The sequence below is a fragment of the Argiope bruennichi genome, chromosome 10, assembly GCF_947563725.1.
Source record: "Argiope bruennichi chromosome 10, qqArgBrue1.1, whole genome shotgun sequence".
In the NCBI taxonomy this organism is placed as follows: Eukaryota; Metazoa; Arthropoda; class Arachnida; order Araneae; family Araneidae; genus Argiope; species Argiope bruennichi.
The window spans coordinates 85,367,126-85,383,893 of NC_079160.1; positions in this window are offsets into that span (position 1 = coordinate 85,367,126).

A 16,768-nucleotide genomic window follows, 5' to 3' on the forward strand; every position below is an offset into this window, starting at 1 on the left:
TCATCATTTTCAAAGCATTTAAGAAAATATAAATGTGTAGAACGCGTTAAGAGTACTTACCCTAAAAAATGTGAGGTATGCTTAAAATTTTATTCCTCGAGATCCTCTTTTGCAAATCATTTAAAACGCTGTCAACCAAAGATTTGTGATGTTTTACCAAAAAGCAATTGTAATAATTTATTGGAGGCTAGTGTTAGCTCTCAAGCAGAAATTGTAAAAAAGCCCAAATTATGTTTAGTGCCAGTCAAAACAACTTTAGATAATCAGCATTTAACTGATAAATGTGAAAATTCTCCCCAGTTGTGTCTAGAGTGTGGTAGATTTTATAGTGGTAATGAATATTTTAATGAACACACAAAAAGATGTACTGGTGACAAGAAGCATGAATTGTATTTTTGCACAGAATGTGATAAAGCTTATGTTAGTGTATGGAATTTAAATAAGCATCTTAATGTTGTGCATGACATTAAAAACATCAAAACTTATTCTTTCAATTCTATTTCAAGTTTTAAAATTTGGTTAGAATCTGAAACTGTTGGTACTCATACTTATTTTAAAAAATCAACTGGGAAAAAAATATGCGGTGAGAAAACATTCTATTATTATTCTTGTCAATTTTTTCATCCGTCATATCAATCAAGGATTAATTCAAGAGCAGAGCGAAACGGTAAACGTAAAAATAAAAAGGGGGTAATTCCTTTCAATATAAGTTGTCCTGTTAAGATCTGTGTATGTGAACAAAAGAATTTGATATTGGTTACATATTATTCCATTCATAACCATCAAGTCAGTTACGAGAACACTAAATATCACCCCCTTAAAGAAAGTTCACGTGATTTAATTAAATCTTACTTATTACTTTCCTTTCCCATTTCAAAAATTATAAGTTTATTACGTGGTGATGTAGGATGTCGAGATAATAGAAATTTTTTTCCTACAAAGGAAGCCTTCATATCTCGTAAAACTATACATAATTATTTAAGGCGCTTACGCAATTCAATTCAGCCAGCCAATGATGCTATGTCTGTTTCTTGTATGGTAGAGGAATTAAGGAAAGAGCCATACAATCCTATTTTAATTTTTAAATTGCAGAAGTCGAAAACAATTTGGGGCCCTGCACATTTAGATAATTTGCAAAACTATGAAAGTTCTTTTGCATTAGGTTTACAGACTAAAGCACAAAAAGATATGTTAGTTAAGCATTCAGATAAAATTCTTTGTATTGATGCAACTCATGGCACAAACTTTTATGACTTTTATCTTCTTTCTCTGCATGTTCAGGATGAGTATGGTCAAGGTTATCCAGTTGCACATTTTATCACTAATGATTTAGATTAATATACCTTAATTGCTTTATTTTCAAGTTTACATTGTCGAATTCCTGACCTGAATGTAAATACTGTAATGACTGATGATGATGGTTATTCCTTTAAAGCATTTAATTCTGTATTTGGTCCAAATATAAAGCATCTACTATGCCAATGGCACGTTTTTCGCACTTGGAAAAGGCAGTTATCTTCAAAAGTATGTGATAAGTTTTTCCATCAAAAAATGTTAGATGAGTTATTAAAAATAACGAAGGAAGTGTCTGAAATAAATTTTGAAAATAAATTTTTAATGTTTATCAACAGCAATTCAAATGAATGCCGAAATTTTATTGATTATTTTGTTAGAAATTATTCTGGGAGAAAAGAATTATGGGCAACCTGTTTTAGACAATTTCCACATGGTAATACTAATACTAACAATTATTGCGAATCTTTTCACAATCAGTTAAAAACAATATATCTTGAGCGTAAGTATAATAGGCGAATAGATGATCTTGTTTCAACTCTTTTGGAAATGGAAAGGGATCGATTTTTAAAATATTCTTGTAATGTTATTAATAATATTCCTACTCATTCCAAGTTCACTAAAACTGTTAAAGAGAAACATGACAGGGCTGTAAAGATTCAGAATACAGATGTCATTGAATATGACAATCATTGGGAGGTTAAATCTCAATCTGTAAAAGGAAAGATATATGTAGTAAGAAAAATTGCAGATGTTTGTATTTTATTGGATCATTGCAGCTTTAAATGTACGAATATTAATTGTGCGGCATTGTGCAGTCATTTGTATCATTGCTCTTGTGAAGACTGCAGCAATTTGTGCAAGCACATACATAAAATTCATTTAATGTCTGCCAAACCTAATATGTACACAAATGAGGATTTTTATAAATTTGATGAAGAAAATAGTATTACAATTAATTCTGATATTTTGAGTGAAAAATTAAATAACATGTTATCTACTAATGAGAAGTGCAGATCAAAGGAGGCAGAGTGCAAAAAGTTATGTTCGGAAATATTAGAATTAATAGAAATTCAACAGATTAAAAAAATCATGCTAAATAATGTAGTTAGTTGTTTGAATAATTTAGTAGCTGGCATGCGTGGGGTTTTGAATCTTAAAAATAATCTGGCTTCTGTTACACCTAAATTATATGTTGCACCTAATCAAAAAATTAATCCACAGATTAAGTTTTTTAAAACTTCTCATAGAAAAAAAGGAACTGCTCGACCCGTGAAAATTGCAATAAGAAGCAAAAATTAAATGAAGCACTTCTTGATGAACCTAATAATCTTTCTGAGCAAGAGACAGATTTAAAATCCTTTAATGTTAAAAATTCTGAATGTGTTAATATTGATGTGTTTCATAGATTTAATAAGTTTAATGTCACAAATCCTACTGCTACAATATTAACTATTAATAATATTGATCTTTCATTTTATATGTTAAAATCTTTAGATCCATTTGTTACTATCAAAGAAGAAAAATATCTTAAATCAATATCATCAAATTTCAAAAAAGGTTGGCTATACGATTCAGTCATTGATGCATTTAATTTTGTATTAACCAGAAGATTCACAAATTTCAAAGCTGTAGAATCTTTACACTCTCTTTTGATTTTTAATCAAAAAAACATTCTTCAATTTCCTTGGATTCAAGAAATAGCAAATTTTGATTTTCTTATAATTCCTGTAAATTTAAATTCCCATTGGACTTTAATTATAGCTAATTTGAAAAATAAAATATTTGAATATTTTGACCCACTTTGTTATAAGCCAGATAAGGATACTTCAACATTAATAAACCGTTGGTGTACAGTATTAAATAATTCGCTTAATTCAAATAGCCACTGGCAGATTGTTTTTCCACCTCATGTAAAACAAATAGATGATTTTAATTGTGGTGTTTATATTAGCTACTATGTGTATCAAAAATTAAACAATTTATCATTGACTGAAAATTTTGATATAGTTGCTTTTAGAGCATTAATGCTTCTACAAATAACTGCAGGCTTAAATTTTTAAAATGCTAGTTTTGTTTTAAATACACATTTTCAGCATTGTATGCTCACTACATTTCTTTAAGTAATTTTAAAAAAATGGGAATTGAACTGTACACCATTAACTTTAACTTTAAACTTTAAATTAATAAAATTCCCAATGGTTGGGTTTAGGTGATTGTCTAGACATTTTCTGGCTTTCATTTAAGCTCTTAACTTTTAGGAAAATTCCTTGTTTATTTCAGTTTCAGTAACAATCAAATGCGAATTATCAATGTTGCATTGGGGTAAGAATGGAGAACCTGACTTCCTAGTAAGTATATGAAATTTAAATCTGTAATATAAATTAAAAGATTATGATGTGAATTCTAGATATTGAAATGTGTGCTTTGAAGAGTTTAAAAAATTGTTAACTATTCATGTTGTTGCTTATATTATTAAAAATCCCATTTTATTTATTTTGTCTTCTAATAAAGGAATAACATTCCCAATGGTTAGGTTTAAGTGATTGTCTAGATATTTTCTAGCTTTCTCTTAAGCTTTTAACTTTTAGGAAAGTTCCTTTTAATATTTTAGATTCAGCTGAAGTAATCAATTCTGCATTGAAATTGGAATGGAGAACTAATTTTCATGTATGTTCAAGAACCTTTTAAATATGCAAAGCTTTATTTAATGTAAGCTGAAATGTACTGTAAATTTTTTTGAGTAATAGGAAATGAAAATTCAATTAAAAGTGTTTTTCATTTGCATCTGAAATAATCCTCTTATAGGAATTAAAAATGTAATCATTTTTTATTAAAATTGTTGCATTTTTTTTTTTTTTTGTTATTTATAAACTTATTAATTAACAGCTAACTTAAAAGCCTTATTCACTTTCTTAATCTTATTTCTAGATATTTTTTTGTTGTTGTCTTTGTTTTTGGCAATAACCTTTGAATATTACTACAACATAAAATAATTGTTTTCAATCTTCAGTCAGTTTTTAAATAATTTAAACATGTGTTTCAACAATATGTTTGTGTACAAAAATGCATTATGCTTGTATGAAAAAAAAAAAAAATGATCTTTCTATGTTTTGTTATGTTAACAAAAGCTGAAATTAATAGGTTAACTCTCACAAAAAAACTAAATCTAGGAAAATGTAATTCTTAACATGTATCTATGAAATAAAATATGAAACATATTTTTTAGAAGAACGAATGCAAGAAAAGGATTTCTGTAACTTAAAATATCTTTTATTAATTTGATAGTTATAGTCAGCTCAATGCCTTTGGAGTTTTCTTTGACCTATAAATGTTTATATATCAGTAAATATTTATATTGCAATCATAAACTGAGATTTTATGATTTGAAATGATAATGTTTTAGAACTCGAAATATTAATGTATAATAAGAATTTGATCATTGTAAAATCAAGTACATGTAAATAAAGTATAAATGCCAAAAGGTGTGATTTTATTCATCTAAATTTAGTAATAAATTAGCCAATAAAAAAATCATGTTGGAATTTAAAATTGTCAACTTTATTATTTATTTGATGTCTTTGCCAACATGGCTGATTTGTCAGGATATTGGTTGTACTTAATTTCAATTATATCTCATATTTGACACTGTAGGTCAAATGATGTGGGCTGTAGAGAGTTAACACACATTCATTCATCTTTATTATTATTATAATAGATATTATTTTTTTAAAAAAAGGGATCAAAAGGGATAAATCTTGTGCTTCCTCCTTATCTGACAGTAAAATAATTTTAATAGTATGTAAATATATAATATATTAATTGAAAAAAAATGTTTACTTTACATCAAATGATACTTAGTTATATATTATAAAAGAACCAATAAAAAAAGAAAGAAATGTATCTTTATGATTATGAGAGGTGTCTTTTTTTTAAAATTTAAAATCTATAAAATACTTTATTTAAAGATTTATATCAGTATATGTTTTGCTACCTGAAGTATGCAAGGAAGTTTGCTAAAAAATCATTACTCCTCTTTTATTTCTGTATAATGTAACTAAGTTTATATGTCTGTACTATTCTAAATGGTATGGCATGAAATAAGAAAGGTGAAATATTAAGAGAAAACTTCTGCACACATGCTAACAAATAACAGAAATGGGACTTAATTTTAGAAAATATATTCTCATAAGCACATCTATCAATAATTGTCTTGTAAAAATGTTTATATTAATAACATAAAATTTTAATAAAATCACTAAGAAAGAGACTACATATATATATATATATATGTTCATTACTTTTTAATTTCTTTCAACACTCAGGATGAGAAACACCATTAAATAATATAGAACATTATTAGTAATAACAATTTTTGTGTATGGCAAAAGCAGTGGTAGTGATAATCATTACAATAATTTTATTTGCTTTGAATACCATTTTTGATGAGAATTTTTAGAAATATATAAGTATACATTTATCATTCAAGTTTGTAATTATATTATTGAATGATTTTAGAAATTTGAGGGAAGAAAATGTGAAAAAAATTATTCATTTTTAAGCTATCACATATCTTATTCCTCAAAACAACAGTCTGAGCCACAGTAAATATGTTAATGGTCCAGTAGCCATAACACTTTATAATAAAATTGTAAATAATACATTTTTACTGTAATTTTTAAAATTCATAATTAAACTCTTTTAACAGATCAAGTTCAGTAGAAACTGCATGGTATCAGAAATATACAGGGGAAAAAAACATTTTAAGGCTGAGAGTTGTATATGGAACAAGTTTCAGGATTTAAAATCCTTGGAATCATAGTTTTATTCATTTCTTAAAGTTTTTTCCATAGACATAGAATGTATATTTCGCAGACAGATTTGAAACTTCAAATATAAAATTATTTCCTTCTTCTGAAGTAATTATAGATATGAGCAATTATTTTCACTTGACATGAAATAAGTTCACTGTCAGATAGAGAATTACTGATATTCACCTTGTATCATTTTGAAATTAATACTATTCACAACTTATTTCCTGAAATAGGAATGAGGGTAGTTGAAGATTCCTCGTGCAAAGAAGGAAGCATTGATATCAGTTTGTCTTTCTTCTTTTATATGACATTTTTAAAATAGGCCAACATTTCCAGAAAGATTTTTTTTTTTTTTTGTCTTCTATATAAACCTTGTTTAATATGAGTTTATGATAGAGTTAATCACTTTACAATGCAATTGGTACAAGCTTTTGTATAAATATTTCAAATAAATTATCGAATCCATGAATCAAGAATCCTTTTAATTAAATAAATGTTGGTTACCCTGAATTTGATGTCACCTAACTGATACTGATAATTTGATTTTAGCTAATTACATATTTCATTTTTTTTTATTATGTACAAGTTAAATTTTTTGAATGTTGATTCCAAAGAAATATTTCACCCTATGAGCCCTGCCCGCCCGATATCACTCCATTCGATAGGCGCCTTCTTCAGGCGCCTATCGACTGGGGCGGTCAGGACTCATAGGATTAAAGCAGACTGTAGGTAAAACTGGTAATGCAAAATATCATATGTGCATATATGTATTGTAAAGTATAAGCATATAATTTAAATGCATCAAATATTTTAATAAATTTAACCTTGAAGTTATGACTAAGATAGTTGTGAAAGGATAAAACTACAGGGTTGTGTAAAAATACTTTTTTTATGAAAAATAAAATTTTCTATTTATAAAGTCTACAATAGAATAAGAATTTCAGAAAAATAATTTTAATTTCAAAATTATCTTTATATAAGAATTTAAAACAGGGAACACATAGTAATATTAACTATTACTTAATTATTGCATAATTTAAGCAAACAAAATTAATTTATAACGCAAGAACTACTGAAAATTTCGGAATGGAATTTGACACTCACTTATATATAAAGGCATATTGGGCCCAAAATTTTGAAAAATCTGTTTCCGTAATGGAAAAATTCCGTGATACTAACACTATGTTAATCATCTTTATTAATTACTTTTTCGACCTATATAAACCTGTTTTCTTGAATAATTTTCATCGACACAAAATATAACATGAAAAGTCATAAACATCACGAAAACTCAGATTTTTATTTTCAGAGGCCCGTATATGAAAGTAATGAGAAACCGTATATGCATTTTTGGAGATAATTTCTTGTAACGATTGAAACCAGAATTCGAATCATAACATAAAAAAGAAAGGATTACAATTTTAGTAATAAAATAATCTATCAAATTTAATTTATTTAAATTGTTGCGACTTAACGTATTGCATTTATATGTATGTTAAAGTAAAGACAGATAGCTAATTTCCTGATGGTCTCAGTTCTAAATATGATACGTATCTATATTTTATGTGCTGAATCTTTCTATCACAATTCATCTATCTAGCTTTTGATGTTTTGAATTATCGTGTTCACCTGCACCTTTCAGTAAAATCAATTTTATTTCCAGTCAATTCTTTAATTTTTCAAGATTTTAATGTTATAGTAATACTTTTTATTACTTCAGTCATTTTATTTACTTTCAGGCACTTAGTGACTATACTAAATACATTTATTTTCGTACATATTCATTGCTATTTATTTTAATTAGGAGAAAATTTTCAAAATAATAACTAATCAAGTTTAATAAATTGTCATGCACTCAGTTTTTGAATTAGAAGTATGAATATTCTTTAAATTTTCTAAGCCTTGCTTGTGACAATTCTTTAGAATATTCATACTATTTACATTCTCTCTCATCTTCTTTCATTTTCGTAGCTCTATTTTTATAAAGTTGGTGAGAAAATGACGGAAGAGCTGTATTTTTTATTACTTTATTGCTTAGTAAACAAAATTTTTCAACGTCTTCTAGTTTACCGACTGAAATTTTTAAAAACCAAAAATGAGAAAATTAAAATTCGCATCTTTGCAAATATTCTCTTCATAACCTGTCAAATGGAAAGTGAAAATTTTTTCTGAATTGACAAATATTTGCATATAGGCAATTTAAAGTATTAATTTAAAGTCTTATCAGTGGTTTTCAAGTATTACGATTTCTTCAAACTTCCACATCATACAAATGGAGATATTTTATTGTAATTCGAGGAATTTCGTCGATTTTCACTGTAATATTCATACTAATCAAAATATTTTTTTAAGTTGCAATCTTAACTTCAAAATAAAAATAAAAAACGCAGCTAAACTTAATGTTAACAGAAATAGTCTCCCTGAAACTTTTTCATATACTCTCTAATAATGATGTTATCATCCCTCCTCCTACCACAAAAATGGACCTTAATAAAGGTCGTATACATCACGAGTATTCAAATTTTTATCTTCAGAGCCCCGTAAATGAGACCATTGTGCTTCTTAATACAGCTATGCAAACTGCGTATGTATTTTAGGAACGGTTTCTTCTACCGATTGTACCCCGAATCCCAAATATAACAGAAAAACCGGATTGCAATTTCAGTAACAAAATTACCTACCAAATTTCATTTATTTTGATTTCAGTTATCGCATTTAGATATTATTTAAAATATGACGTGGAACTATATTTTAGGTGCTTTCTATAAAATCTTATAATCTATTTCTATACGTTTTGTACTTATCGTGTTCACCTGTACTCAAATAGTCGTACAGACTTCCTGAGCATGGATTTCGTTCAAAATTTGATATAAATCTACAAATTTAGTATAAAACTCATGCACCAAATTTTATAATTCTCGAAAAAAATACATAAATAAATAAAATAAAATTTAAGTAAATTGAAAGTCATGATTTTGATTACTGTGTATGTTTCAGATCTTCCCGAGTTTGAAAACATGTTTTGAGAACATTATAATTGAAAAATGATTTGAGCTACATGTACGAAATTTGGTGCATGGATTTTATGCTAAATTTGAAGATTTCATTAAAATTTTGAACGCAATCCATTCTTAGGAAGTCTGTAGGGCTACTTGAGTACAGGTGAACATAATAAGTAAAAAAGCGTTAAGAGTTAGATAATAAGGTTTTATTAAAGTACCTAAAATATAATTCTTTGTACATCACAAACATAAACAAAATCCTACGAAATCAGGTTTTAAACACTAGCAATAAACAAATAGCCAACATTAAAACAACAACAATAAAATATTTATTTATTTTTTAATTAAAATTTTTTTTCTCATTAACGAAATAAAGAGTAAGTATTATAATCTTTAAAACATTTGACTTGAGATTTTGACGAATGTCTTAGTTTTAAACCTCAATAAGTACAAAAGAAAAAAAATTGGTATAAAGTTTCACTGTTTGTTTGTTTGTCCTGGAACGCGATAACTCAATAGCGCTTTGAGCTCGACAAATGAAATTTGGTTCATGATATTTACACCAAATTTGTTTTCTACCAAATTTTGATCGAAATCCATTCAGATATAGTCTATCTGTCCAGCTGCGCTAATATAAATAAACATGATAAAAGGAATAGAGCTAGATGGATAAAATTTGGTACATAGATTTAACATTTTATGTTTAGATATCTATCTCATTCGAAACCAAATCAGTCAAGGGGTTGACCGTCTGTTGTTCCATATATTAAAAATAGAATTTTCACAAGCACTCTATGAATTTGTGACAACAATTGTAGTTTTGTATAAAATTTTGTTTTCAATGGATTTTGGAAAAAATTCGTCTCAAACCCAAGTTTAGTTTTCGGTTTCTATTAACAGCATGCTATGGAGTAATCCTTCTAAAAAAACCGTCGAAAATCACTCGATAGATTCAGTAAAAACACTAAATTTACGCCAAAGATTTATATTTCATAACCGTTCTTTGCGAATATTATAATAAAAATACAAGCCTTTATCCAAGATCCGCAATTTTATGTGGGAATAGGGAAAGAGATGACGCCCTTATTAAAGCATAACGATGAAGTTTTGGGAAGATCACTCCAGCTGGCTTATTTAATTTCAAAATAAGATTTAATTTAAAAGAATGTTTTTTATTAGCCAGGGCCCTGTCTATATAGTTTACTGGTATTCTTAAGTCCAATACTCAGATTGTATTACAAACTTTCCATACTTTTACCTTTACTTTAAAATTACTTTTTACCCGATTATCTGAAAGACATTGTAATGTTTCCTTAGTAAATACCCCCCCCCCATACTCGTCCGCAAAAAAGTCACAAATGTAAATGTCCTAATTTTGGGGTAATTCAGAAATACATTTTTTTATATTTCGGAAGCAAAAACTTGCTTTTTAAAAATTATTGAAAAAATAGAATATTTTGAAGTATTTATTTATTTGGAGAGTTTTAAAATATGTTGCAGATTACATTTTCATATGTTTACCTTCATTTTCAGCGTTATTTTAAACAAATATTGTAACAATCAGTAATTAATAAATGAAAATGTTTGATGTTTCTATTTAAAGAGTCAGTTACAAAACAAGTATTGAAATAATACATATAATTATTAGTATAATCAAAAATATTAATTTATTGTCATCGAAAAATATTGTTCTAAACTAATGGAGTTCGCTGAAATTTTTAGTTTTAAAAACTTTGTTTCTTGTCTATAAATAATTTAATAGATAAAACTTTATCAAAGTAGATGTTAAAAATATTAGATATTTTTGATTAAAAGTCGACATTCAATTGTTTCTTTGACGATGTATGCTTTTTTTTTTTTGCATGTGTTATTCATTAATTTTTTTAAAAGAAATTATAAATTTAAGGAATTTATTTTTAGTTTCATTAAAAAGTTAAAATTAATTGACTATGAGTTATTTTATTGTTTGAATTAATCAAATGATTATAAATTAAATTGGAAAAAACTGAGTATCAAAATTTCTATCTCGAATTAAATCATCGAAATCTTCTGCCCGGCGTGTAAAATTTCAATTTATTCTGACTTTCCAATTATTTTTTTAAAAGAAAAAAAAGTCCTCATTAAATTCACAATAATATCACTCATCCATTTGGCTTAACTACTGTTGGCTTCACCTCGTTCTCCGGTATTTTTTTTTTTTTTTTTTTTTTTTTTTTTGTTAAAATAAGTATTATCTACTTAAGAAGTGACCTATTTTTACTTTTTATAAAGATATACACGAACCCTCAATCCTTACGCATGCGCAGAAAAGAGGACAACTTCGTCACTTTTACTTATTATACGAACCCTCAAGCATAGCCACGCCTCCTCCAGGATGATTGACACGGACAACTTCGTCACCGGTCTGGATAGTTTTCCTACCGGGAGGGTCGTTCCAAAATGAACGGCAGACATGATTCGACTAGTTTCGGAGCCAACTAATCGAACGAGTCTAGCCAATCGGATTCAGAAGAATCCGATTGGCTAGAAGAATCATACTTGGACCTGGCCCGAAGCCATTTCAGAGTAAAATTTTGTTGCTTCAGTCTGGAGGAGAATGTTTTTTTGCATTTGAAAGCCATATTTATTATTGATAATTTTCTTGTTGGGGAGAGACTCTTTGATTTTAGAATGAATACTTTTTTGATAAAAGTAAAAACCTATTAAAAAACAAAAGAAAGCTATTGATACTGTACGAAGAAATTGTTAAAACAATAAGAAATCGTTTAAAAAATTTTAAAAACGTATTCTATTGTTTCCATATTTTAATTCTTTTAACAAGTTATTGTTTTTTTCTGGATTAAAATTTAATCCAAATAGCTATATCTTTAATCCTTCAACTAAGGAACTCAAAATAACAAAATTTTTAACTCTATCAGTCAAGAATTTTTTGCAATTATTAAAAAAAGGAATTACTTTTAAGATTATTCTCAGAATTATAAATTTATACCGTCTTTCTTTTTGCACTTGGTTTCTGACTGATAAGCTGGTATTTTAGAATACTGTAAGATTTCTTATTTGTAATTAATCCTTAACTTCCAATTTATTTTATTGATTGTCTCCTTCGTTTAAAGTTAAATCCAGCTTTCACGTCAATTAATTTAATAGTATCAAGCAGAATAATTCACACAATCCTCTCAGACGTTTTGTTCTATGCATAAATTTTTATGATTAACCTTTAATTAAAAGTTAATTAATATGGTCATAATTTCAGTAATTTTGCAATTATAGAATCAGTAGCAATAGTTTTTCTTAATGACAGGAGCATATACAGAGGCTCAAAAAATTAAGAGTACACCTTACGTTTACTTGATAAATGCGACTTTCAATATAAATAACACATTAACGGGAAGTGCAAACTTGTTTTTATTTTTACACATAACAAATGGTTTAATTTAGAGTAAAAATAAAGAAAAATCAACGAAAAATTTCTAAATTGAAAATTTTCAGAAGCATTTTAAATAAACATGCACAGAATTTTGCCTCAAAAAATTGAGAATACACCAATGAAATTTTTGCAATATCATGTATAGAAATAAAATGTCACTATTAAATTGCATGTCTTTTGGCTCTTATAATGGTCTCTAAACGTCATGGTACCAATTCGACCCATTTTTGGTGGTATCTGAAGATATTTTACCCCATTCTTCTTGCACCACTTGTTTTAAATGGGTTTTGTTTCTAATTTTGTATTTTTGAACCTCTTTTTCGAGTATGGCCCACGAATATTCAATGGCATTGATGTCAGGGTACTGTGGTGGTGTTTGTAACTGTTGTTTACAATGAAAAAGACATCATATTTTGAGGTTACGTGCATTCTGTTTGGGGTCGTTGTCCTGCTGGGAAATGGAATTTCCATCTAAACCCAAATTTTTAACACTTTCCTTTAGATTGCTGCTACCATATGGTTCATCCAACTTGTTGCAGAAACTTTTCAAATCATAGGCAGAAGTGTAAGGGCTGAAACTGTGCTAAATGCCATTAAACAAGCTGGATATAAAAGTCGCATTGTTAGAGAGGAGGAACCGTTCACCAGCTTGCAAATTCAGAAAAAGCATTTGAAGTTTGCAAAAACTCATCAATTGAAGACCAATAACCTTTGGAAGAAATCTATATTTAATAATGAAAGAAACCTCAACATTTTAGGCAGTGACAACCATCTTACTGTATGGAGAAAGCCTAATACTGCTTTGTATCCAAAAAATTTACTTCCTACAGTTAAACATGATGGTGACTCCGTGATGATTTGAGGTTACATGGCTTCATCCGGGGTAGGAAATTTAATTTTTATAGATGGTATTATAAATGATACGGTTTACTTGGATATACTTCGCAGCAATCTAAAGGAAAGTGCTAAAAATTTGGGTTTAGATGGAAATTTCATTTTCCAGTAAGACAACGACCCCAAACAGAATACACGTAACTTCAAAATATGGTGTCTTTTTCATTGTAAAAAGCAGTTACACACACCACCACAGTACCCTGACATCAATGCCATTGAATATTCGTGGGCCATACTCGAAAAAGAGGTTCAAAAATACAAAATTAGAAACAAAACCCATTTAAAACAAGTGGTGCAAGAAGAATGGGGTAAAATATCTTCAGATACCACCAAAAATGGGTCGAATTGGTACCATGACGTTTAGAGACCATTATAAGAGCCAAAAGACATGCAATTTAATAGTGACATTTTATTTCTATACATGATATTGCAAAAATTTCATTGGTGTATTCTCAATTTTTTGAGGCAAAATTCTGTGCATGTTTATTTAAAATGCTTCTGAAAATTTTCAATTTAGAAATTTTTCGTTGATTTTTCTTTATTTTTACTCTAAATTAAACCATTTGTTATGTGTAAAAATAAAAACAAGTTTGCACTTCCCGTTAATGTGCTATTTATATTGAAAGTCGCATTTATCAAGTAAACGTAAGGTGTACTCTTAATTTTTTGAGTCACTGTAGACTGCTGTAAGGAATTAAAAAAAAAATAATAATAACCCTCCAATCTGCCACATTCCTGGAAATCTTTAATATTACAGTTTCACAAAATTGATGCTGAGATTTTCCGTTCTCCTATGAAACGTCTACAATACATAATATAGATTATAGTATTTTTGGTTGTTTGATTAAAACTTTCTTATGGTTGTTTTTCATCAGAATTTAGAATTTAAATATTTTTAGCTTTTAGGTAGAAACAGTATAAATACAAACAATAAGGAAATGAAAGAAAAAAATCAGTTTGAAGAAATTTCGATTGATTGGGTATTTAATACATCATTATTTTTCTCAGACTGTAAATTAGAAAAGCGAATTATGGCGCCCGGCTGGCGTCATAATTCATTTCTTGGAAGACATCTCCTCGTAGCACACATATATTGTACAATAATTTATTATATAACATAATGTTCGAAATATATGATAATATTATATAATATTCTACAATATTGTGCTACCCGGTCATGGACAGATGTCCGGATTGTCCGCTCCTAAAGCGTTTTTTAAGCCTAGCATTTTTTACACGGTAGTACACAATATTTATTATTCATCCTGATAATATCCACTGATGAATAATTATTAGTCGTCAGTGAAATCCATGAAGTTTACGAGGATGAAGGCTTACTAGAGTTTACCTGTTCTACTCGTCATCTCGGCCACTTTCCTTTAAACAAAGCACACAAGTACAAAATGCGAAAGCTATCTTTGTCATTAACCGGATACGGCCCATTCTTTCAAAAACTAACTTACCAGAACAGTAATTTAATTTCATTCAGCTTCATAATTGCGTAAGCTTTTTTCTTGTGTAATGTATAATCTGCCTATTTAAATCTCAGAAATTAATTTAAATTCTTTGAAATTAATAAATGCATTTTATAAAATTAATCCTCAATTTTGCGAAACATTCTGAAAACATTTATCATTAAATGCCTTCACAATAATGCGGCCAGGAACTTTGAAAATAGGCGTTATTTCATATAACATTTTCATCATCAGATCATAGGTTAAAATTACGAGATTCTTTTCAAAATGGTTGCAGTGCAAACGAAACAGAGTTAAAATTAGCAAGACATAAGTCAACTAGACATTTTATAATTGCTGTGTTATGTTAATTCTCACCCTATCAGGTATAATTTGAATTTAAACACAAAATCATTTACTGAAAGATTTGGATTTGTCTTTGGTTATCATAAGATTATGTGCCTTTTCTTTTTTAGAAAACAGCTGCTTATTTTTACAAATTAATATAATACAGAATAAGTAACAACATTTAATACTTGCAGTACAATTTTATTAAATGAACATTTTTACATGGAATATCGTTTTGCCTTGAAAATAGCTTATTTAGTAAAATGAATTTAATTAAATCTGTACGAAAGAGATTTAATATTTTTGATTAATTAATTAATTAATTCTTAATACCAATCCAGAATATAAATACCTTTATTGGAACCATTGTAATATATACCTTTTTAAAAAATTTTACAGAATAAAAAAGGGTACTTCTCTCTTATAACCAAATGCAGTGGCTGATTTAGGCATTTCATGGCCCTGTGCAATGCAGTTATTATGCCTTGCTTTCAATAACAGATTAATTTAGTTTCACATTTCAGTGCATTTTTAACTCAATTATGTCAACGATTTCTTTTAATTATTTTTCATTTTAATAGACTTAAGAAAATTGGTACGGTTTTATTTTTTTTAAAAAAAAGTTTATCATACAAAAGTAATTAAAATAATAAAGTCCTTGGAAAATTAATGATATCTTCTTTCTAATGATTTCCTTACTTATAAATATAAGCATTGGATTATTATGAAATATTATAAAGAAATATAAATTACTCCAAAGTTATTGTTTTATGGAATTTGTCAAGAATATATCATAATCAGTTGATGAATAATTAAAAATTCATTATATTATAAAAAGCATTTACTTATACTTTAATTAATAAATCAATATACACACATACTGCAGTATTAATATTTTGTAATTATATTTATTAAATGTTATTCACTTCATAACATTTCCTTATTTGACAATACGGGAAATAATGTTATTTAATAGACCCTTTCTATTCATCGGTCTCAGGCAGATGCTTATTTTACCTAATCTGAAACCAGCAAGTGATTAAATGATGTCTCAATTTTATACCCTCTTAGTAATGGTGCATAAGTCCTAGCCCTACCATAAAAATGACATTTCATCTATCTATTCAAAAATAACCTATTTTTGATCCTATATCCTTTGCTTTTTGTACTTAAGTTATAGTGAAAAGAAAAGCTTTTAATAATTAATTAAAAATCTAAAGGAATATATAAGAACGTTTCCATTATTTATAAGAAGAGAACCTATTGCATTGATTCTCATGACACGGTTTTGGAAAAATTTCCGCGAACTTGACTAATCATGGTCCCTAGAACCCCAAAACGTGTGTGTGTCTTGCTAACATGACATATACTCATATAACTATATGAGTGTGTGTCTTGCTAACATGATATTTACATTAATTTTGAATGAATTTTTCCTTGTCTGGGATATGTTGTAAAGACAGTAAAAATCTCAAATGAGCTTGTTGTTTATAATTTTCTTACAACTGAAGAGAAAAAAATAATCAAATTAGCATC